This window comes from Pristiophorus japonicus, chromosome 3, assembly GCF_044704955.1.
Source record: "Pristiophorus japonicus isolate sPriJap1 chromosome 3, sPriJap1.hap1, whole genome shotgun sequence".
Classification (NCBI taxonomy): Eukaryota; Metazoa; Chordata; class Chondrichthyes; family Pristiophoridae; genus Pristiophorus; species Pristiophorus japonicus.
In genome coordinates this window covers 160,680,533-160,705,642 of record NC_091979.1, presented here as the reverse complement: position 1 = coordinate 160,705,642, position 25,110 = coordinate 160,680,533, and the positions used below count along the sequence as shown (strand labels likewise).

Sequence of the window (25,110 nt, the reverse complement as noted above, 5' to 3'; positions counted from 1 at the left end):
TGAAAGATATTCTATCATCCTGGTCCTCTTTTATTTATGAAAGATAAAGTCATTATAAAGGTTATATTTACCTTGCTAATCACAGCACATTGCTGATATAGATAGCTAGTTATTCACCATTGATGCAGTGTTGATTGTAATTCTGTTGTTGCTTTTGCAAAGAAACTTTGGTCCGGAATTCACTGCAATGGCGATATTGATGACGGATGCCAAAGATTAGACCATTGTGTTCCCTGATCTTTCAGGGGTGAATTCACGCCACAAAATGCTAGAAAATTAATTAGAATACTCTGCAGCGAGTATTGCGGGGATCGGGAGCGACTAATGGATGGTTAAAAATCCATTTTGCTCGTTGAATCTGCCGTAATTTCAACCTAATTTATTTGTTTATTTATATCTGGCAGCAAATTACCAAAAGATAGGAACAGGAATAAATATTGGCAAAAGAACAAAGATTATAAGGAAAATAACAGTTTTACTGTAACTCTTGCATTGTATTATGAAGAGCTGTGGATTTGAAGAGTGCTGTACCTTATCCCTGATTGACATCAGAAAGTGATTTCAGAAGCAATGCAGAAATCAGTCACCCTAATTTCAGTGTTTCACGGATTACTCTAGTTTTTTACGATTACAGTATTTGGTGAGAAATAAATATAAATAACATTCACATCTGCATTACATCAAACTTTCGGAAGTTTAGGCTCTGCTTTGATCAATGATCAAGAAGATTTTGAGTTCAGATTGCAACTGTATTATAATGCCCAGAAGCGATGTTGCCTCTTTTAAATGGGTTCCAGTTATGATTCCTGGATACTCAGCCTAAGTGGCTGTGGTGATCATAGTGGCTTTAATTCAGCAAACTCGATCTCGCCATTGATGTTAATGAAGGCAGGGCTATGATAAACATCTGTTCATCTTTTTCAGTCAGGCACGGTGCAAAGAATCTTAAGAACAAATGGAGTGGTGTAAGTAATGGTTGAATTTACTTACGCCATAATGTCCTGGGACCTTTGGTCGTAAACCGGGCCCTGCGACATGGCGCATGTCTGCAGGAAATTCCGGGCCATTAATAAGAGACTGCCAATTCGAGGTGGTCTTATTTAACTCATTATAATGGGCTGCAACCAAAACCACAGCATGCTGAAAATTGGGATTTAACACTGGTCACAAGTATAGTTAATGGGGGCATTAATGATTTTTACTTTGATTTCTTAACATTACGGTTGACTTTTTGTGTTTTAGCTTATATAGTTTTCATTTATACTTGTGCCGTTTTGTGTTGTATGGTAATGGTTTAATAGTGTGGCAAGTAAGGATTCATTGTGCAACTGCAATCCTTTGTTTGCAGAACACTCGTGGAGACATGAAACAGGGCACAGCTGTTATATATTGTCTGTGTCTCAATATATCAGAGTGTTCTCTCACATAGGTTGAATAAATGTTGCACTCCAGATACGTCAGGTAACCAGTATTTATTTAACAGTTTATTGTAATGTTAGTTATATCCAATGTATGCACAAGGATTCTCATGGAGCTTATTAATCCAGCCTGTCTTTAATGTACCTTTACTTCAGAGGATGGTGGGAGGTTTTACTGCCACAAAATGTGGACATTTATGCTGCAGCTTTTAAGTTAAATCAGCTATAACTTTTGGTGAGGTCTAAATTTGCTGCAGCAATGAAACAACATTTTCCACATGGCGATTGATGATGAGAATTAAGTGCTGATCCAAATTAAATTGTGTAAACTGATATCTCGTAACAGATTAGACAATGGCATCACAAAAACGGCCATTTCATGCACCACTGAAATAGGTTTGCCCTGCAATACAATGGGATGATTGCACCAACAAGAGAAATAACAAACATAACTGGAACAGTATAAAAAGTTGGCTGATGCCGTCCATGCTACATACAGGAATGTTGGGCACATGCAATGTCTTGTTATTACATTATTCATGATTTTCGCATTAGATTTTAATTTCAGATTACCCATTTTTAAGCAGATATTTGGGAATGCTTTTATCTTTTATGTTTGTGTAACATCCAAGGTTCAAAAGATTTTTTTTTGTTTTGCAACATGTTTGTTTTTTCTACTTGTAAATATATTTGAACACAAAAGATTAATCTCACCTTTATGCGTATGACCTTATTAAAGGCACACCTGGTGTAGAGAAAGGGAATGACGATAACTCATTGATCTGGTTTGACAAATATCATAGCACTCAGCATGGAATCATCATATTGTGGGGAAAAACGCTATTAAAATAGGTTATTTTATGTTAAAGTCTGTTATGCTTTAAAAGCTGAGTAGTACTGTAAATATTTTAATCATTGAAGCTATTCGAATTTCTGACTTGGAAATAAAGGGCTCCAGTTTCAGCTCGAGTTGCTCCTATTTTTTTTTGAGCAACTAGTTTAGAATGGAGTATCTTAGAAATTGCAATTCTCGTCATTTAGTTTGCTCCAATTCTGGTGAGTTACAATAGTTTTGTTTTAGAACAGTTTTTTTTCAAAGGGGGGCGTTATCAGCCACTTATGCCTGTTTTGCAAGTTTAGGCAGCGAAAACTAACTTAGAATGGAGTAAGTGTAGATTTTTGTATGCTCAGAAAAACCTTGCCTACACTTTTATAAATTGGGCGTAGGAAACGAGAGATGGGGGCTTGAAGGGAAGCTTACAAGCATTAAACACTTCACTTTTACAAATAAAGAGCCATCATTAATAATAAATGATAAATAAATCAATAAATCAACCAATAAATTAATCAATCAATAAAAAATTAAGTTTCTACTCATCTACTGCAGCACTGGGAGCCCTCCAACAGCGAGCGGGGACGGGGTCCCCCCTCCAGCAGATGCCGGTCGGGAGGGGCCCCGCCGCCGACCAGCACTTTGGGCAGGGCCCGCCTCCAGCAGATGACGGACCGCCGCCCAAGACTTCGGGCGGGCCCCGCCACCGACGCAGAGGACTTTGGGCGGGGCCTGCCCCCAGCGAGATGCCGGCCGGGTGGGCCGCCGCGGAAGAGGTAAGTACTGTCAGGCCACTCGGCCCGGGGTAGGGGCGATGTCCCTTCGGCCAGGGATAGGGTCGTCGCCCAGAGACAGAACGTGCCGGGAGGGCCAGGAGCCACTGCGCATGCGTGTAGCCTGCACGCGCGCAGCCTGCCAGCACTGTTTTTGGCGCATGGCTATAGTTCCGCTCCCAGCAGCTCCTGCTGCGCCACGCCGAACTGGCAACGGCCCTACAGATATCGGAGAATCGCGTGGTAAGTATTTGGCGCTTTTTCTGTTCTACAAATTAGGCGGGCCTCTCCGATGGCCGCCGTTCTAGCGGGGGTCCGAAACTTGAGCCCATTGTCTTTATTACTAAAGGTACAACCTCCGCAATCCAGAGTTCCAAAAATCGGAAAGTTCCGAAAACGGGACATCGTGCAGATTGGGGGAGGAGTCATCCAAAATCTGGAAATAAATTCAGAACATTTTTTAAAACGTGTCTCATCCTCAAATTACTGTAAATTTGGGAGAAAATCAGTGGGGCAAATACTGGACCCTAAGATTAATTTAATTAAAAAAAGTTATTAATTGGAACATTAGAAAAAACTCAAGGAAACAATCAGAGCACCTGAAAAGAAATCAGTAGTCAAGCTAAATCATAATCCACAATTATATTCACAGTTCACGGTCACCACTTTTATGGGACAGAACACATTTGCCGAGGCACTCCGAGGATTAATGAACTACAATGGGCACTTTAAATCTCAGCATGAACATGGGTATGAACAAAAAGATACTAAATAAATAATTTCCAAATGAGTGCAGTAAAAGCCATCTCCTCCACTGACCTGCGTGGTCTCGGCTGATGTGGTGTCTCTGCCAGTGGCGTCAGGCGTCGAGTTCTGTCGGACTGTGCTGCGGCTATGGAGAGGCTTGTTGACGGGGGGGATTCATGGGGCTAGCTGTATAGGACACCTCTCTTTCACACATATCTTTAGTGATGGAATTCAATTACTAGATTTTTTTCTTAATCAAACGTTGGCACCAACACCATCGTCCTCCATAACACCTGTGAGGATTCCTTGCTGGCCAGTCCTCTTATTCTGGACCTACTGATCCTGACTGTAATTGGTTTTGCCCTTGGTGGTTTCGAATCACCCTTCTTAGAAAAGTTCCAGACACCGGAATTATAGTCATGAACAGTAATATACAGTCATAGACAGATCTTTTGGTCTCAACCGTCACAATGCCTTTATTCAAGTTAAAGCACACACATGCACCCAGTAAAACACACCTTGGTAGTGTAAAACAAATAAAACACAGTACAACACACACCCTGGCCCATCTAAACAGGCCCCTAACGCGAAGAACCTACGTCTAAAACACCCCTGTTCGGATTTAAAAGTGCACCTCTGAAATCTGTCCCAACAGAATTGTGCGTACGCTTACGATCCATGCTAAAACCTCCCCATTAAACCCCTAAGGCTTGGTTGGGACACACAGCACCCTTTCACACTATGCGGTGGTCTTAAAGAAGTGTGGGCTGGGATAAATGCCCACCAATTACCCCTCTGGCTTACTCGCTGCTTCTCCCAATGAGGCGTATCTTCTAGCTCTGTACCAATCTGTGGTATTCAAGTCCAGTCTCCAGGTCAGCTTCCCAGTCGAAATAACGAGGCTCTCTTTGCTCATCGATGGTGACTTCTCTCCGTCCCAGATGGAGTGCTCAGTCCTTGTGCATTGAACGAAGCAAGCAGGCGAAGAAGAGGAGAGAGAGAGAGAGAGAGAGAGATGGCTGCAAACTGCAACTCTTATCCCTGCAAAAATGCTTCTTCTTGCAACTGTCCTTTTCGCCTGAGGCAGTACAACTGAAAGAGAAAAATCCATGCCCTCAGCCTGTTCCTTTGTCAACTGGACTGTACATCAATAAGGCACTATCCAGTCTGGGTGGGCCGAATAGCTTCCCTTTGTGTCCTGAGCACCGACCAAGCTGCTTGATCTCTCACTGATTGCATGACAAAGTGTCTGTCCATCAACCATTTCAGTCATTGATTCCTTGTCCACCTGATGTGTATTCCTGTGGAACATATTTGGACCTGTCCCACTTCATGCTGTTCTGCTCCTCTGCAGTAACAGAAAATGTGTCCAAGCAATGTCCAAAACGTCCAAAATTATGTTTTCGACGAATTCTTACAGACTGAGCTCTGCCAACGGATACTGTTCCGAATTGGATCCAGAATTCCAAACATTCCACAGTGTCCTCTCGGTCCTCAGCGACCTCTGTAAGACCCTGTTGGTGCCAGATGGAAGTCCTGTCATTTCAGGCAAAGGACCACATTGAAAATATTATGAGCCTGCCTGGCCTTTCCACCCAGAACCACACGCACCTGGAACAAGGGTTTCCGGATTCGTACGTCGGATTGTCTCCGAAATCCGGACATACCCAAAACTCGGCCCAGGGGTTTCCGGATTCGGGACATTGGATTTCTATTCCGAAATCCGAAAAAAAAAAACCAGAATAGCGAAGGTTTCCAGATTTCGGAGGCTGTACCTGTTTATCTGAAAGGTGGCAGAGAATATGAGCCCTATGAGGTACTGTATGGGCCACCTTTTCCTGAGGTGGATGTGGGAGCAGTTCAAAGAGCTTGGCCTTTCTAGAAGATCAGACTTTGGAATGTTTCCATCATCATTGATTTTATTCAAGTTTTCTCTTCAGGATGATCTTTTTCTTTCTTTCTGTCTCCTTCCTTTCATTCTATCTCTCTCTCTCTTTCACAAACACACACTCTTAGAAAGTAATTGTTTATCCTCATTTACTTTTAAGTCATAATCACGTTACTTTCTGATCATTTACACAGGACACACCGAATTCAGCGTTTGGGGGAAGTGAAATGTACATGGGGAATTATCCATTAAAAAAAAATGAAATTTACAACTTGCAATGATATAGTGCCTTTAATACAGTAAAATGTCCCAAGGTGCTTCAGAGGAGCGTTATCAAACAAAAGTTGACCAAGCCATTTAAGGAGATATTAGGACACGTGACCAAAAGCTTGGTCCGTGAGGTAGGTTTTAAGGAGCGTCTTAAAGAAGTAGAGAAGCAGAGAATTTAGGGAGGGAATTCCAGAGCTTAGGGCCGAGGCAGCTGCAGGCACGGCCGCTAATGGTGGAGTGATGAAAATCGGGGATGTGGAAGAGTCCAGAATTGGAGGAGCACAGAGATCTCGGAGGGTTGTAAGGTGTAAGTTGTTTCCCTTAGGTGTTTTTGAAGCACCCCCACTTTACAATAGTTCTCGAGCTAGGAGTGATTACTATACTGAACAGATGAATGAGTCACGAACGAATATTTGGTCTCAAGCAACAATGCTTTTATTAAAGTTAAAGCACGCACACCTGCACCCAATCAAACCACGCACACCCTGGTGTGCAAAACAAACAAATGCAGTACAATACACAGTTTGGCCCATCTAAATGGGCCCCTAATGCGAAGTACCCACGTCTTAACACCTCCCCTAAAAACCCCTAAGAATTTGGTTGGGAGAATGCACGATACCCTCTCACACTGTGGCTGTGATCTTAAAAGATGTGTGTGCAGAGATGATGCTCACCGATTTTCTGGCTTACTCGCTGCTTCTTCTGATGAAAAGGTGCCTCTGCTGGTTTCTTCTCTCTGTCCCATACGAAGGGTTGGATTCTTGTAGAGGCGAGGCGAGAGAGAGAGAGTGGCCACATGGCCTTCTTTTATACCCCCATATACTGTCCGCCTCTTTCAGCCCAAATAAAGTTTCAAGGCTTCCTATGGGTGTGTCTTTTTGGCTCAACAAACTTTTCTTCCTTTGTTTCGAGGTTTCCTGTTTATCCAGTGATGGGTTTCACTTCCGAGCAGTCTGGGCTTAATGGCTTTCTATTGTTCTGGTATCTCATCCAGGTAATGGCTCGATCACTGATCAGTTCACTTGACAAGTTCCCATTGTTTAACAAATGGACTCTCCATTTACTCATCACCTGCGATGAATTGCCTTATCTTGGCCATTGTCTTCCCAGACCCCCTGCCCGTCATTCCAAATACAACATGGAAAAAGTACCTGGGCCCCTCCCACAAACGGCTTCCGATTTTTTTTCTGCAGTGAGAAATTAAAACGCAAAGTCCAGATAACCAAAAAATCCTTGGGGATTAAAACGCAATGTCCAGTTCATTGGGGATTAAAACGCAATGTCCAGATCCTTGGGGAGTCGATCCTTACAAGGGTGGGAGGACATTATAGAGGTAGGGAGGGACAAGGCTAAGGAGGGATTTGGAAACAAGGATGAGAATTTTAAAATCAAGGCATTGCTGGACTGGGAGCCAATGTAGGTCAGCGAGCTCGGGGGTAATGGGTGAACGAGACTTGGTATGAGTTAGGAGCTTGGATGAGCTCAAGTTTATGGAGGGTGGAAGGTGGGAGTCTGGCCATAAGAGCATTGGAATAGTGAAGTCTAGAGGATGAGGCAGGGGCAGATGAGCTGAGGCAGGGGCAGAATCAGGTGATGTTATGGAGGTGAAAGTAGGCAGTCTGGGTGATAAAGAGGCTATGGGGTCCGAAACTCAGCATAGGATCAAAGTTGCAAATCGTCTGGTTCAGCCTCAGACAGTGGCCAAGGAGAGGGATGGAGTCGGTAGATAGGGAATGGAGTTTGTAGCACAGACCAAAGACAATAACTTCGGTCATCTCAATATTTAAAATTATCTAAATGAGACTGTGGAAGTAATTATAGCTAAAAACAGGGGTTGGGAAAAGAAGCACCAAAAATCAGGAAATGGAATTGCACAGTAATTAATTTTGGATGGTTACAAACATTAAGCTTCATATTTTTATTTAAAGGGAGCAGTTGTTCTCAGGGCTTTTACTAGTTTTTAGAAAGCAGTAATCCCCCTAATGGCAGACAGATTTAAACCCAGGTAGGTATACTCAGCAGCATTAGCTTTGAATCACATGGAATTGATGCAAGGTGCTCTCTTGTCACAGTAGTGGTGGGGGGCGGGGGTGGGGGGGGGGATGCGGTGGGGTGGGGAGATGAACCTGAGACTCGGGGGTGTGATTTGTGCTATAGTGTTAGTATAACTCGGGAACTCTGACTGACCCTAAAGCCCAAAAGTTGCAATTTCCTTACTTGTTGGGCTTCACACTTGCATGAACTTTAGCTTCAGTGTCAGCAAAGCTGGACTGAGAATGTGCTCCGGAAGTTTGGTGGACTTTCTGAGCAATTTATAAAGTTAAGCAAAGGTTTTGATTAAAAGTTGTCAGTACAACATTGAAAGTTTACCAGCCAGGAGGGGAGATCCATATGTGCAAGTGTGAGCTTGCTCATGATACTGTGGATTTCAGCCCACAGTGAAGTGGGTGCACCTGGCTGCATGGTACAACGGCAACATAAAGACAATGGGAAGAATAGAGAAGGTGGGAAGAGACCAGTAAAAGTGAACTTGTGGGAACAGTGGCATAGTGGTTATGTTACTGAACTAGTAATCCAAAGGCCTGGACTAATGATCCAGAGACATGAGTTCAAATCCCATCATGGCAGCTGGGGAATTTAAATTCAGTTAGTTAAATAAATCTGGAATAAAAAGCTAGTATCAGTAATGGTGACCATGAAACTATTGGATTGTCATTAAAAACCCATCCAGTTCACTAATTAGATGAAGGAATTGAGTGTAATATCTCCAAGTTTGCAGATGACACTCAGCTGGGTGGCAGTGTGAGCTGTGAGGAGGTTGCTAAGAGGCGGCAGGGTGATTTGGACAGGTTAGGTGAGTGGACAAATGCATGGCAGATGCAGTAAAATGTAGATAAGTGTGAGGTTATCCACTTTGGTGGCAAAAACAGAAAGGCGGAATATTATCTGAATGGTGACAGATTAGGAAAAGGGGAGGTGCAACGAGACCTGGACGTCATGGTACATCAGTCGTTGAAAGTTGGCATGCAGGTACAGCAGGCAATGAAGAAGGCAAATAGCATGTTGGCCTTCATAGCGAGAGGATTTGAGTATAGGAGCAGGGAGGTCTTGCTGCAGTTGTACAGGGCCTTGGTGAGACCACACCTTGAATATTGTGTACAGTTTTGGTCTCCTAATCTGAGGAAGGACATTCTTGCTATTGAGGGAGTGCAGCGAAGGTTCACCAGACTGATTACCAGGATGGCAGGAATGACATATGAAGAAAGACATATGGATCGACTAGGCTTACATTCACTGGAATTTAGAAGAATGAGAGGGTATCTCACAGAAACATGTAAAATTCTGACGGGATTGGACAGGTTAGATGCAGGAAGAATGTTCCCGATGTCTGGGAAGTCCAGAACCAGGGGTCACAGTCTAAGGATAAGGGGTAAGCCATATAGGACCGAGATGAGAAGAAACTTTTTCACCCACAGAATTGTGAACCTGTGGAATTCTCTACCACAGAGAGTCGTTGATGCCACTTCGTTGGATATATTCAAAAGGGAGTTAGATGTGGCACTTACGGCTAAAGGAATCGGGGGTATGGAGAGAAGGCAGGAGTGGGGTACTGAAATTGCATGATCAGCCATGATCATATTGAATGGTGGTGCAGGCTCGAAGGGCCGAATTTTCTGCACTTATTTTCTATGTTTCTATGTTTTTAATGTCCTTTAGGAAAGGAAATTTGCCATCCTTACCCGGTCTGGCCTATATGTGACTCCAGATCCACGGTAATGTGGTTGACTCTTATCTGCCCTCTTAAATGGCCTAGCAAGCCATTCAGCTTTCAAGAAGGTGGCTCACCACCATCTTCCATTTAGAGATGGGCAATAAATGCCAGCTTTGCCAGTGATGCCCACATCCCGTGCATAATTTAAAAAAGAAACTGGGAGAGACTGATGAATGGCAAACTTGACAGCTAACCATTACACAGAGAGAGAGAGGTGTTTTCACATAGTATCGCTAGGTAATTTGTGTATTGATGTAGTGAACAGCAGAAAAATGAGGGTGCTATTCCGATGTGTAACCATATTAAACGCACAGATCCAGAACTCATTGTATTCAATTAAATAATAAGCTTGTATAAAGTCTCACATATCTACTGACTTTTAGATGAAAATTGGTAGAAACTGACCAAAATTAGCAAAAATTGAAATGAATAACCAAATGGCCGTCAAAGGCTTAGATAGAAAGTGGATGTATTCATTGTAAGGTGCTATTGTACTGGAACAATTCATTGATTTGAAATTTGAATCTGCTGTTAGCACTGTAGCCACTAGATAGAGCTCCAACACAACCAGATGGGCCAGATTTTGCTGCAGCTGGGCATGTAGCAGCATCAGTCATTAGTGTACCCTTCAGCTCAAAAACAATTGCCACAAAGTTGCTGAAAGTGAGCTGATAATGGTGCAGCAAGGACATCTTGGACAAGAGTGAACAGGGCAGCCAACAGGGTATCTTCTTAACCAATCAGATTTAAACAACAGAATGACTGAGAAGGAGGGTAAATTAAAGGGGGTGAATTCAATGTCAAATCCGGTACAGAAAGGGAAAGACAAATTGGATTGAGAGAGAGATTTTTTAAAAAGAGACAAATGAAAAGTAAGAAAAAAAATTAAAATTAACATTTTTGACATTTTAAAAATCTCCCTGAAAAGTTCAAGGAATGAGATTCCACACTTGTACTAGTTAATTTTCAGTGCCAGAGAGGTTGATTGGCGATCATTAACAATTATCATGTTGTTAAAAGGATACTTGCGCTATTAGCCCTTAATATCCACGCAGGTTGAGTTTGTACCTACCGCGCAAATACAGCAATTTCACAACATTCAATGCACATCAATGGTGAGCCATACAACTAAATGTTATTTTCGCAAAGCTAATGGCAGAGTGGCGGCGCAAATCGGTCAGCAACTTTTGGGTATTGGCATTTAACCACACATCTTGCATAAATAACGCCGAACGCCATAAGCCTCACTTATTTAGACAGCAAAATCTGGCCAAATTAAGTTGTATAATGTTCCTACTTGCCTTAACAAAATCTAAAATTTGCAAATATGCATCTCTTTATCAACTACTGACCTAACTACTGAAAGTTAAAGTATTCTTAAAGAATAATCAGTGTAATTTAATTGTGTAACTTTGGAAATGTTTATACAGGTTGGAAAAATACAACATTGAATAAAGGTACTTCAAAGTGAGGTGGTTTAATTCTTAACTTTACACCACCTTGGGAAGAAACATTAATCAGTTCACTTTTACTGTGATCAATACGAAGATCTGGTAGTTAATCAATTGGGATGAATCCAAGTTCAAGTTCCCTAATTTGATCACAAGCTCTAAGTGGTACCTGGTGTCAAATCCACACTTGTACGATCATGAAAAGGCATGTTTGCAACAGGTAATATACAAATACTGTAGTTGACAAAATGATTAGCGATAGATACCACAAGTAACTGACATCGAACATAGAAACATAGAAAATAGGTGCAGGAGTAGGCCATTCGGCCCTTCGAGCCTGCACCACCATTCAATATGATCATGGCTGATCATTCACCTCAGTACCCCTTTCCCACTTTCTCTCCATACTCCTTGATCCCTTTAGCCATAAGCGCCACATCTAACTCCCTCATGAATATATCCAATGAACTGGCATCAACGACTCTCTGCGGCAGGGAATTCCACAGGTTAACGATTATAAAGGTCTTGAAATACCAATGACATTTCAGTATGAGCTACATGGCAAATCAGAAACTAGCTGTTTGTGCTTTAGCTACAGTGAAGTCTTGTGTAATGTTAGTAGTGAGTAAAACTTACTCTCTCACACTCGCCCCATTACTCTCGTATACATTTAATCCTTTACTCAATCTCTCACTCAATCACACTTTCTTACTCACTTATTTTTGCTTTCTCACTCTCACTGATTCACTAGCTCTTTCCCTCCCTCAGCATAGGCAGTCCCTCAGAATCGCGGAAGACTTGCTTCTACTCTTAACATGAATTCTTAGGTGGCTATACTGTCCAATACGAGTACCACAGTCTCTGTCACAGGTGGGGCAGATAGTCGTTAAGGGAAGGGGTGGGTGGGACTGGTTTGCCGCACGCTCTTTCCGCTGCCTGCGCTTGATTTCTGCACGCTCTCGGCAACTAGACTCGAGGTACTCAGCGCCCTCCCGGATGCTCTTCCTCCATTTAGGGCGGTCTTTGGCCAGGACTCCCAGGTGTCAGTGGGGATGTTGGACTTTATCAGGGAGGCTTTGAGGTTGTCCTTGTAGCGTTTCCGCTGCCCACCTTTGGCTCGTTTGCTGTAAAGGAGTTCCGAGTAGAGCGCTTGCTTTGGGAGTCTCGTGTCTGGCATGCAAACTATGTGGCCTGCCCAGTGGAGCTGATAGAGTGTGGTCAGTGCTTCGATGCTGGGAATGTTGGCCTGGTGGAGGACGCTAATGTTGATGCGTCTGTCCTCCCAGGGGATTTGCAGGATTTTGCGGAGACATCGTTGGTGGTATTTCTCCAGCGACTTGAGGTGTCTACTGTACATGGTCCATGTTTCTGAGCCATACAGGATGGCGGTTATTACTACAGCAATGTAGACCATGACCTTGATGGCAGTTTTGAGGGCCAGGTCTTCAAACACTCTTTTCCTCAGGTGGCCAAAGGCTGTACTGGCGCACTGGAGACGGTGTTGAATCTCTTCGTCGATACCTGCTCTTGTTGAGAGGAGGCTCCCGAGATATGGGAAGTGGTCCACGTTGCTCAGGGCCCCGCCGTGCATCTTGATGACTGGGGGACAGTGCTGTGCGGTAAGGACAGGCTGGTGGGGGACTTTTGTCTTGCTGATGATTAGCGTAAGGCTCATGCTTTCGTTCGCCTCGGTAAATACGTCGACTATGTCCTGGAGTTCAGCCTCTGTGTGCGCGCAGACGCAGGCGTCGTCCGTGTACTGTAGCTCCACCACAGAGGTTGGGGTGGTCTTAGACCTGGCCTGGAGATGGCGCAGGTTGAACAGCTTCCCACTGGTTCTGTAGATAAATGCAAGTTCAAGTTTCCTAATTTGATCACAAGCTCTAAGTGGTACCTGGTGTCAAATCCACACTTGTACGATCGTGAAAAGGCATGTTTGCACCAGGTAATATACAAATACTGTAGTTGACAAAATGATTAGCGATAGATACCACAAGTAACTGACATCGAACGATTCTAAAGGTCTGGAAACACCAATGACATTTCAGTATGGGCTACATGACAAATCAGAAACTAGCTGTTCGTGCTTTAGCTGCAGCGTAGGCCTTACGCTTAACATCCATAAGGCAATGGTCCGACACCAGCCTGTCCTTGCTGTACAGCACTGCCCCCCAGTCATCAAGATTCACGGCACGGCTCTCGACAACGTGGACCACTTCCCATACCTCGGGAGCCTCTTGTCAACAAAGGCAGACATTGATGCGGAGATCCAACATCGCCTCCAGTGCGCCAGTGCAGCCTTCGGCCGCCTGAGGAAAAGAGTGTTCGAAGACCAAGTCCTCAAACCTACCACCAAGCTCATGGTCTACAGGGCTGTAGTAATTCCCGCCCTCCTGTATGGATCAGAGGCTTGGACGACTTACAGAAGACACATTAAGTCGCTGGAGATATATCACCAACGTTGTCTCCGCAAGATCCTCCAAATCCCCTGGGAGGACAGACACACCAAAATCAGTGTCCTTGTCCAGGCTAACGTCCCCAGCATTGAAGCACTGACCACACTCGATCAGCTTCGCTGGGCAGGCCATTTAGTTCGCATGCCAGACACGAGACTCCCTAAGCAACGGCTATATGTGGAGCTCCTTCATGGCAATCGAGCCAAAAGTGGGCAACGGAAACGTTACAAGGACACACTCAAAGCCTCCCTGGTGAAGTGCGACATCACCACTGACGCCTGGGAGACCCTGGCCGAAGACCGTCCTCGGTGGAGAAAATGCATCCAGGAGGGCGTTGAGCTCTTCGAATCTCAACACTGCGAGCGTGAAGAGATCAGGCGCAGGCAGCGGAAGGAGCGTGTGGTAAATCAGTGCCACCCCCCCTTCCCCCGACGAATATCTGTCCCACCTGTGACAGGTTCTGTGGCTCTCGTGTTGGACTGTTCAGTGAGCAAAGTGAGTTCTTTGCTCACTTCAGGAGTGGAAGCAAGACTTCCACGATTCCGAGGGACTGCCTATGATGATGATGACAGTGAAGTCTTGTATAATGTAAGTAGTGAGTAAAACTTATTCTCTCACACCCGCCCCATTACTCTCGTATACGTTTAATCTCTGTCTTTTACTCAATCTCTCACTCAATCACACTTTCTTACTCACTTATTTTTGCTTTCTCACTCTCACTGATTCACTTGCTCTTTCCCTCCCTCACTCAGTAACTCACTTCTTTTACTCTCATTCAGTTACACTCGCAGTCATTCACTCACCCAGTTTCTCATTCATTCTCTCACTCTCCTATTCACTCACTCACACTCAAGCCAGTGCACTTATTCTCCTGCACTCTCACTCACACACAAACTCCCCTTTCACTCAGTAACTTACCCCATTTACCTGGGGGAGAAAGGGAATTTTACCCTGATCGTAGAATGAGCAAGGATTGTACCCTGATCGCAGGGTACGAGGGGATTGTACTCCTTTTCATTTTCTCTATCTCTGTTCTGAACTGTCTCAGCAACTTGATACTCCTCCCATCTTGCTCTTTCATTCTATGGGAGTCCAGAGACATACCCTTGCACTCACCAGCAGCACAGAATCAGCAGTCCTAAAGTGAAAGTCTGTCCCCTATAATCGATGCCTGAGCTTCAGCCAAGACCCAAAAACGGAGTCTTCCTCCCACTGAGACAGACTCCCACTAACTTCTGGTGCTGGGACTGAGTGCCTGTGACTCTCCTTTACAGTCAGATAGACTTGGATTTATATAGTGCCTTTCACGACCACTGTAAGGGTTTATAAATACCTGGTCCCCGTTACACAGTTCTTTGATGTCAGGATTTATAAGAATAAAATACACATGGCACAGGGTTTTGGCTCAACCAAGATTCATTTGTTTTATTGAACATACACTCAATTACTCCCAAGTATAAATCACTACAATTTATATTGGATTAACGAACCCCAAAATACAAACCCTACAAAAGGGCCATTTGCATCAGCACAACTTGACACAGTTAAACCTGTCCACGATTTGACTGCTACACATAAAGTTACAAACATACAATCACCAATTCCTCAGCTGTCTTCCGAGGTTGACTGTAGGCCCTTTTCTCGGTTCCTGTACTACTTTTCCCTCGAAAATGGCTCTTTATACCAAAAAACAACTTGCAATCTTGAAACAGATTTAACACGATGGCAGCGTCAAATGTGAACTCTTGATGGCTAATTGACCCTCATTTAGGGTCATTGTCCATGATTACTTTGACCACCGCCTGTCTGTAGGGTGAGATCCTTTACAATGTGACTTAATTGTTGGTTTCTCGTAGCACTCATATTCAAATGGTTCAGGGTCCGGTCCATTGTCTAGGCCTACACTGATACTAGTCTTTCTGGAACCATGGTCCAAGGTACGCTTTCTTTAACAATGTAACCCCTTAAGGTAAATGAATATGTGAATGTTCCTGTACCTTTTCAGACAGAAACCCTTAAAGGTGTGAATGTGTCTCTTCTGGTGCTCTGATGATGTCCAATCTTTCGATGAGTCATAATTTCGCTGCAATGGTCGGGACCATCGAATGTGTGAATGGCATTGTCTGGTGATTTAGATCGATGGCAGATATCCTGTGTCATTGTCGCTCATGATGTCTGATGATTTGGCTGCAATGTTTAAATTAACCCTTTCCTGCCCAGCTCTCTCTGCGGGCTGTAATGCAGTTTTGGATTTTTATATTTAATAGTGCAACTTTTACCGTTGGCAAAAGTATATTGGAGTCAGTGTAGGCGGAGCTTGGGATGCCTGCAAGAAGGGCATTGAAGAGGTCGAATCTGGAGGTGGCTAACATAACGTAAGAAATAGGTGCAGGAGTAGGCCATTTGGCCCCTTGAGCCTGCTCCGCCATTCGATAAGATCATGGCTGATCTGATCCTGGCCTCAACTCCACTTCCCCACCCGCTCCCCATAACCCTTGACTCCCTTATCATTCAAAATTCTGTCTATCTCCACCTTAAATATATTCAATGACCCAGCCTCCACAGCACTCTGGGGTAGAGATTTCCAAAGATTCACGACCCTCATTTCTGTTTTAAATAGGCGACCACTTATTATGAAACTATGCCCCATAGTTTGAGATTCACCCATGAGGGGAAACATCCTCTCTGCATCTACCCTGTCAAGCCCCCTCAGAATCTTATGTTTCAACAAGATCACCACTCATTCTTCTGAACTCCAATGAGTATAGGCCCAATATGCACAACCTTTTTCCATATGACAACCCCTTCATCTCAGGAATCAACCTCGTGAACCTTCTCTGAACTGCCTCCAATGCAAGTATATCCTTCCTTAAATAAGGAGACCAAAACTGTATGCAGTACTCCAGGTGTGGTCTTACCAACGCCCTGTACAGTTGGAACAGGACTTCCCTACTTTTATACTCTATTCCCCTTGCAATTAAAGGCCAACATTCCATTCGCCTTCCTGATTACTTGTGTACCTGCATGCTAACTTTTTGCGTTTCATGGACAAGAACCCCCAGATCCCTCTGTACTACAGCATATTGTAATCACTCCCCATTTACACAATAATTTGCTTTTTTATCTTTCCTACCCAAGTGGATAACCTCACATTTTCTCACATTATGAGCCCAAATTTCCCCATGAATTGCACCGTGTTTTTTGGTGTAACTTGATTTTTCTGGTATATCTTTTGAGTTGCAAATATGGCCATTTAATTTGCACCAGTGTAAGTGAGTTAGTTAAGTTTGGGTCAGTTTTTTTTTCAAAAGGGGGCGTTCCCAGCCACTTACACCATTTATGCCAATTTTGCCAGAAAAAAGTTGTACTAAACTAACTTAGGACAGCGTCTTTGTCCGCACAGAAAGACCTTACTTACAGTTAAGGAGTCGGCGCAAGTAACTACATTTAAAGCACCACCAAGCACCAAACAAAGCACAAGCAGTAATAACAATTCAATAAAAAATAAAGAAGTGAAGTAAATAATTAAAGTAACAAATAAAAGTACTGCATCAAATCCTACCTTAAACTGAACTATGCAGCGGCTGGCCATGATGGAATCCGTTCGGCCAAGGCAAGGTGCGGGACACCGGTAAGCCCATCAGCCAGGTCAAGAATCGGGAGAAGGCGGCAGGCTGTGCTGGGTGGTGGGGGAGAGAAACGGAGAAAGAACGCAGCAGGCTGTGGGGGGGCGGGGGAGAGAAACGGAGAACGCAGCTGAGGGGGGGGGGGAGAAGGCTGAACTCTGCAGGCTGGCGGGGGGGGGGGTGGGGGGTAAGGGGTGCTGACGAGGAGGGATAGAGAAGTCACATGACTGGAGGGGGAGAGAACAAAAGACCTTTGGGTTTCTTACTTTGGGGAGTGAGAAGAGCTGGGCTGTGTGTTGTGTTAATTGAAACTGAATCGTGTTCCATGTAATACATATTTTATTGAATATTTTAGAATGTACTTCACTTTTTAGTGTAATAAAAAAATTTTTATCAAACTGTACTGTAATATGACTCTAAGATCACTTATAAACTTGTAAAGTTAGAAAACAATTTTAATGTGAAAAATCTGACACTCTAAAATCACAAACTTCAAGATCACTTTTTAGGTGTGAAATTAAATATCTTACAAAATGTGAGAACATTTACACTCTTAAGATCACTTAAAAACTTTAAGGACACTTATAGTCTTGTAAAGTTACATCACTTACAAAACAATTTACATTTGAAAACCGTTACAAGAGTAAAATCAACAACAACTACAAAAATAACAGCAGCAAAGAAAGGCTGCACCCATCTCAGATCCCTATCTCGGTGAATGTGCACTGCTTCATGGGTGGTGGTGGTAGAGAGGTGGTTATGGCTTGGGTTTCTACAGAGACTAGTGCGGGGATTGCTGTGAGAGTGGCAGTGGATTGGCCTGGCTGTGTTCCCTTATTGCAGCAGCTACCTCCCTGATGGCCTGTGCCGTCATTTCGGCTGCCTGTGACATTCCCTCCCTGATGGCCTGCGCCGTCGTTCCCGCTGCCTCTGAAATGTCCTCTCTCATGTCCCATGACATGATTGCTATTTCTGCCGTCAGTGTCGTTACCTCATCACCCACCCCACTGACTGTGTTCACGAGTGATTGGGTAAGCTCATTGGTCTCCACATTCAATGCCATCACCTGAGCCACAGATGTTGCAACTTCCAGCTCAGGACAGCGTGGTACAGTTCTCCTTGACCTCCCCTGGGTCTGTATAGCGGAACCCCTCCAGTGTGAGGCGCAGGCTGGGAAGATGTGGCCATGGGTGTTACAGACTGCATTCCACCAGCACTGGGAGTCGCAGGCTGGGACAATGGGGCCCTGGGTGTTCCATGCTGCATTCCAGCAGCACTGGGACCCGGAACCTCGGACGGTGGGCCCCTGGGTGATCCATACTACAATCCAGCAGGAGTGGGACCCAAAACCTCGGGCGGTGGGGCATTGAGTGATCCATACTGCATTCCAGCAGCACTGGAACCTGCAACCTTTGGACTTTCGAAAGCATCCAATGTTGGACCAAACCTTAAACCACTATGCAGGGACTGGGATGAGCTGAAACCACGGAATGTCGAACCAGACCCTAAACCACTGTGCAGGGACTGGGATGAGCTGAAACCACGGGAGGGAAATCTTTATTAGTCGGGAAATTGTGTTGGGGAAATTGATGGGATTGAAGGCCGATAAATCCCCAGGGCCTGATGGACTGCATCCCAGAGTACTTAAGGAGGTGGCCTTGGAAATAGCGGATGCATTGACAGTCATTTTTCAACATTCCATTGACTCTGGATCAGTTCCTATCGAGTGGAGGGTAGCCAATGTAACCCCACTTTTTAAAAAAGGAGGGAGAGAGAAAACAGGGAATTATAGACCAGTCAGCCTGACATTGGTAGTGGGTAAAATGATGGAATCAATTATTAAGGATGGCATAGCAGCGCATTTGGAAAATGGTGACATGATAGGTCCAAGTCAGCATGGATTTGTGAAAGGGAAATCATGCTTGACAAATCTTCTGGAATTTTTTGAGGATGTTTCCAGTAAAGTGGACAAAGGAGAACCAGTTGATGTGGTACATTTAGACTTTCAGAAGGCTTTCGACAAGGTCCCACACAAGAGATTAATGTGCAAAGTTAAAGCACATGGGATTGGGGGTAGTGTGCTGACGTGGATTGAGAACTGGTTGTCAGACAGGAAGCAAAGAGTAGGAGTAAATGGGTACTTTTCAGAATGGCAGGCAGTGACTAGTGGGGTACCGCAAGGTTCTGTGCTGGGGCCCCAGCTGTTTACATTGTACATTAATGATTTAGACGAGGGGATTAAATGTAGTATCTCCAAATTTGCGGATGACACTAAGTTGGGTGGCAGTGTGAGCTGCGAGGAGGATGCTATGAGGCTGCAGAGTGACTTGGATAGGTTAGGTGAGTGGGCAAATGCATGGCAGATGAAGTATAATGTGGATAAATGTGAGGTTATCCACTTTGGTGGTAAAAACAGAGAGACAGACTATTATCTGAATGGTGACAGATTAGGAAAAGGGGAGGTGCAACGAGACCTGGGTGTCATGGTACATCAGTCATTGAAGGTTGGCATGTAGGTACAGCAGGCGGTTAAGAAAGCAAATGGCATGTTGGCCTTCATAGCGAGGGGATTTGAGTACAGGGGCAGGGAAATGTTGCTACAGTTGTACAGGGCCTTGGTGAGGCCACACCTGGAGTATTGTGTACAGTTTTGGTCTCCTAACTTGAGGAAGGACATTCTTGCTATTGAGGGAGTGCAGCGAAGATTTACCAGACTGATTCCCGGGATGGTGGGACTGACCTATCAAGAAAGACTGGATCAACTGGGCTTGTATTCACTGGAGTTCAGAAGAATGAGAGGGGATCTCATAGAAACGTTTAAAATTCTGATGGGTTTAGACAGGTTAGATGCAGGAAGAATGTTCCCAATGTTGGGGAAGTCCAGAACCAGGGGTCACAGTCTAAGCATAAGGGGTAAGCCATTTAGGACCGAGATGAGGAGAAACTTCTTCACCCAGAGAGTGGTGAACCTGTGGAATTCTCTACCACAGAAAGTAGCTGAGGCCAATTCACTAAATATATTCAAAAGGGAGTTAGATGAAGTCCTTACTACTCGGGGGATCAAGGGGTATGGCGAGAAAGCAGGAAGGGGGTACTGAAGTTTCATGTTCAGCCATGAACTCATTGAATGGCGGTGCAGGCTAGAAGGGCTGAATTGCTTACTCCTGCACCTATTTTCTATGTTTCTAAAGCACTATGCAGGGACTGGGCCACGCTCAAACCATGGAATGACGAATCAGAAATCATGGAAGTGCTTGGCAACGCAAGTTCAAGATTCTCCCCTTCATACCTCTCCATGGCCACCTCCTCCCCCCTACAAAGTTGGTCTGGCTCGCCTGCGTCTGAATCTTCTGCATCTTCAGGATTGGCCTCAGGTTCTGCAAAGTATAACAGAACAGTTAAATGGTTAGCAGCAAAAGAGGGGGCAGGATGGGTGGCATGAGTAGGCTCACACGTAGCAAGCCAGGCAGCAGGTTGACTTGAAGGGCCACGAGTAATTTTCAGTACTTACCCTCTCACTCGAATGTGGGCCCAGCTTGTGCAATGCTGATTGCTTTTTTCCAGGCAGGACCCATCAAAGCAGCAACCCTCTCTTCTAAGGGTGTCAGTGGGTGCAGATTTGGCGGGCCTCCTCCTGTTCGAGTTCTTTTCCTTTTGTTGTGGGCCAATTTCTTCTGCAAAGATGAAAACATAACTTGCTAGAGAGCGTGTCTTTCTGATGGGACATATACAGATGGTCACATTTACAGATACAATTCCATTGACAAATGAAAATATTACTTACACTAACAGCTTGACCAAGGTCCTGCCATTTCTTTTTACACTGCCTTCTATTTCTCGTGGTATTCACCACTGCGCAGTAATCTTCTGCAAGTTTATTCCAACATTTATTAATTTCTTTGGGTTGCACTTTTGTACGACCTCTGTTGCTCATATCCAGCTCCTGCCATCTTTCCTCGATTACATTCACTCGTACCTTCACTTCTTGATGCATGAAATTCTTCGTTCTTGGGTCATGGTGTTGCATTGCTCTATTGAATTGACACTTTGATTTGCAACAATAAATGATTCTCACCTATGCAGCGCTCCTTGTGGACGTTTAACAGCTGATTTCTTGCAGAGTACTCCAAACAGCACCCCTATAGTTTTCCAAACATCAAGCAGGCATCCAAAACTCAGTGAAAGTTTCTCCCTTTAAAAATGGTCGATTGCCAATGTTATTGCCCCACTGAGCATGCGCGAACGCTGCAACGTGCATGCATGTGCTGCCGGCACTCTCTCAGGCACTCTGATTAGGCCCCGACCCCCTGCTGGCTCTGCGCAGCCAGCACCGACCTAGCTCTGCCCCCCTCTCTTTGTTCTGCGCCACGCCAGTTCCACAGACGGCCCGAGAATCGGCCATGATCGCAAGGAGTTTTTTTGCCGCTGCTTCTGATGTAAAATGTTGGCGGTGGGTTCGGAGGTGTGCCGAAAAAACTGGAGGGCCAAATTTTTGCCCACTCACTTAGCATATCTATATCCCTTTGTAGATGCTTTGCGTCTCCTCACAATTTGCTTTCCCACCGATCTTTGTATCATCAGCAAATTTGGCTACATTATACTCGGTCCCTTCATCCAAGTCATTCATATAAATTGTAAATAGTTGAGGCTCTTGCACTGATCCCTGTGGCACCCCACTAGTTACAGTTTGCCAACCTGAAAATGACCCATTTATCCTGACTCTCTGCTTTTTGTTGGTTAGCCAATTCTCTATCCATGCTAATATATTACCCCCAACCCCATGAGCTCTTATTTTGTGCAGTAACCTTTTGTGTGGCTCCTTATCGAATACTTTCTGGAAATCCAAATACACAACAACTACTGGTTCCCCTTTATCCACTCTGCTCGTTACATCCTCAAAGAAACCATCCCGCATACACTCCATGAACTCTTCCTCAAGACTACCTTTACCAATTTGATTTGTCCAATCAATATGAAGATTAAAATCAGCCATGATTTGTGCTGTACCTATCTTATAAGCCTCCCTTATTTCTTGATTTATAATCTGTGCTGCAGAGTGGCTACTGTTTGGGTGCCTGTCGACCACTCCCACCAGTAACTTCTTTCCCTCTTCTCTCCACCTAAACTGATTCTACATCTTGATCTTCTGAGCCAATATCATTTCTCACTATTGCACTGATCTCATCCTTTATTAACAGAGCTACCCCACCTCCTTTTCCTTTCTGCCTATCCTTATGAAATGGCAAATACTTCTGAATATTTCATTCCCAGCATTGGTCACCTTGCAACCACGTCTCTGTAATGGCAATCAGATCATACCCATTTATTTCTTTTTGTGCTGTCAACTCATCTGTCTTGTTTCAGCAGCAGTGGGAGTGATGTATGGGTGACGTTTGAGTTAAATCATCATCAACAAAGTGGGATAAATCTGGGACAAGTTAATTTTTTTATTAAATCAGGAATAAGTATACATTGGATTTGTGTGTTTATATAGGATTTAGATTTGACTGATAGGGAGAATCGCCAAAATTTGGGATATGGAATCAAGGTGAAAAGTTGGAAAACCACAGCACTTATTAAGCCCCAATCCAGGTTTTCGAAGAGGCTGAAGCCTTTGAAATAAAAAAACTTTAATAAGGGTGGAAAAAAATGCAAAAGACAGTTCAATGAATACAAGTAACTTTTACATTTTAAAAAAAGGATTAAAACCTTATTTTAAACTTTAAAAGTTTCAAGTACTGAGGAAAAAAGACAGCAAAGATATTTCGAAAGCCTTTTTGACCCAGTCTATATTGATAGAACCTGTTCTAAGTGGGGCCATAGGAATTTATAATAGGAAAAGTGTGTCAAAAGGAAGTCATGTTCTTCTGACAGGATGTGCAAGTAGATGTAAGATTTTTAATATAAATAGGTATGAACTAAGATAGTTTGTCCCCTTATTTAGTTCTAAATATGTTTTTTTTTGTTACTTAAAGGTTTTATTGAAATGGTTGCTCTCCAAATTGAAGTCCAGTTTGGTGCTTCCTTGCATTTTGTCAAGTGGTACGATGCAGTTTTGCATCTGTTAAAATCCACCAATGGCCATGTCGTCACGAAGGGTGTGAATTGAGGCCTGGCATTTCCACATGGGACAGTGGAGACATACTGAAGGCAACATTCCACTAGCAGCTTTCTCTATGCACCTTCTACCAGATGAACACTGTGGGAGTTGATTAGGGAACAGTGCACTGAATCTAACAGAAATTTTGCAGCTGATGCTAATGAGGGGTAGAAAATTAATTTTAAAATGAGGATGAATAGCTGCCTCCTTTCACTATGATGATTAATACTGGCTTGCATTGAAACTGCTGTTCCAAATTCACTTCATCAAGCTCTTCTAGTTTACTTCTTCATTGTTGTTATCTTTTCTGTGTCTTTCAACAGATATTTATTCCCTTAATTTATATCATGTTTCAGAAAGTGTATTGGAAAATTGAAAATTATATGGCCACTGACTTTTTGAGCTCGTTTTATAAATTTGAGTTTAGATCAGCCAGTTGCTTCTAGCTGAATTTTTATGGTTACGAGACCAGAATTTCATTGGTTAGCCCAAATATCTAGTGGAAAATGCGGGACCTAAAATGTTTTTTCCCAAAGGCAAAAGAATCAATGGCGGAGGGGCTGTATACCATGTAATATGTTGCTCAAAAACAGCAACAAAACCCTTGATTTTTAAAATAAATTTTAGTTATCAACCCTAACTGTTGGGGATATTCCTTGAGAGCAATTGGCTCCAGCAAATACAATGGTAGGAATAAAGTTAATGCCCAGGTGTCCAGGTTACTGTCGATTAAGGAGACAAGTCAGCACCGGATGAAGCAGCAGAAAAGAAAAATTAATTAGACTTTCAGCCTCAAAAGTAGCTAAATTCAGTGCTGAAGACAATTAACAACTTTGAAAATGTGTGAACTATCACATGATGGCTGTAAAAAATCTGTTAGATTTATGACTGCTGAATATTAGAAAGTAGAAATAGCAAACTAGATGAGACTACAGCACCTTTCTTAAATTTGTAATAGTCTGTGAATAAACAAAATGTCAGTTATATTACTTGATGCAGAAATATTTGTTGCAGTCCTCAAAAGGACTAAAACCAATTTGAACTCTCTTTTTCCAAGGGTACAGAAATAGAGGATGGGGTTGACGTGATTTGATTTATAGGCCCGCTGTAACATGTGGTGTAATGGCTGAACTCCGTTTTACTTATATACTATCTATAAATTAAACACTTTAAAAATAGTAACCTTGATTTTCAACTATTGCCTGCCGTATGGATTGTAATTTTGTTGCATACTTGCTGCTTTTTTAAAAAAAATCAATTTTGAAGTGTTCCACTACTGGAATACACTTCACTTGGACAGGATATCATTGCTAATTATTTGGCGTTTAGTTGTATGCTTCAGCATGCTCTGCAGTGACTTGGTCATCTTGTCTGGTTTAGTCATGAATGAAACAGGGTTCACTTTGTAAGTCGCTATCCTTTTTCACATCAGATTTGTTCGTGTTTGGAATTTACAAACATCAGCTGAGACTTCAAATATATTTTCCAGTATGTTCAGTGGTGATACTGGCTCCTTAGGATAAGATGGTACCAGATAAAAATACACAAGTGTTAAGAGTATTATCTCCTTAACACCAAACATTCATATAAGAATCTAGTCCATGCAATTGAAGAACGATGAATCACAGACCTCCAATATTTTCCACAGAAACCAAATTGAAAATACATTTGCAAACCAGATATTTTATGAATTTATTAACAGAGGAAAATATTAGGGACTGACCCAAAAGGGTGCCTTATTGGAATACATTCCTGCATTCCCACTGTCTAAGAATGA

At 43.5% G+C, this 25,110-nt stretch overlaps 1 protein-coding gene across 1 annotated transcript in view; it reads left to right on the top strand.

The window, feature by feature from the left end:
• LOC139259133 (diacylglycerol kinase beta) overlaps window positions 1–25,110 on the top strand; it is an 805,220-nt gene that overhangs the window by 302,911 nt on the left and 477,199 nt on the right. The gene's annotated exons all lie outside the window — the stretch shown is intronic.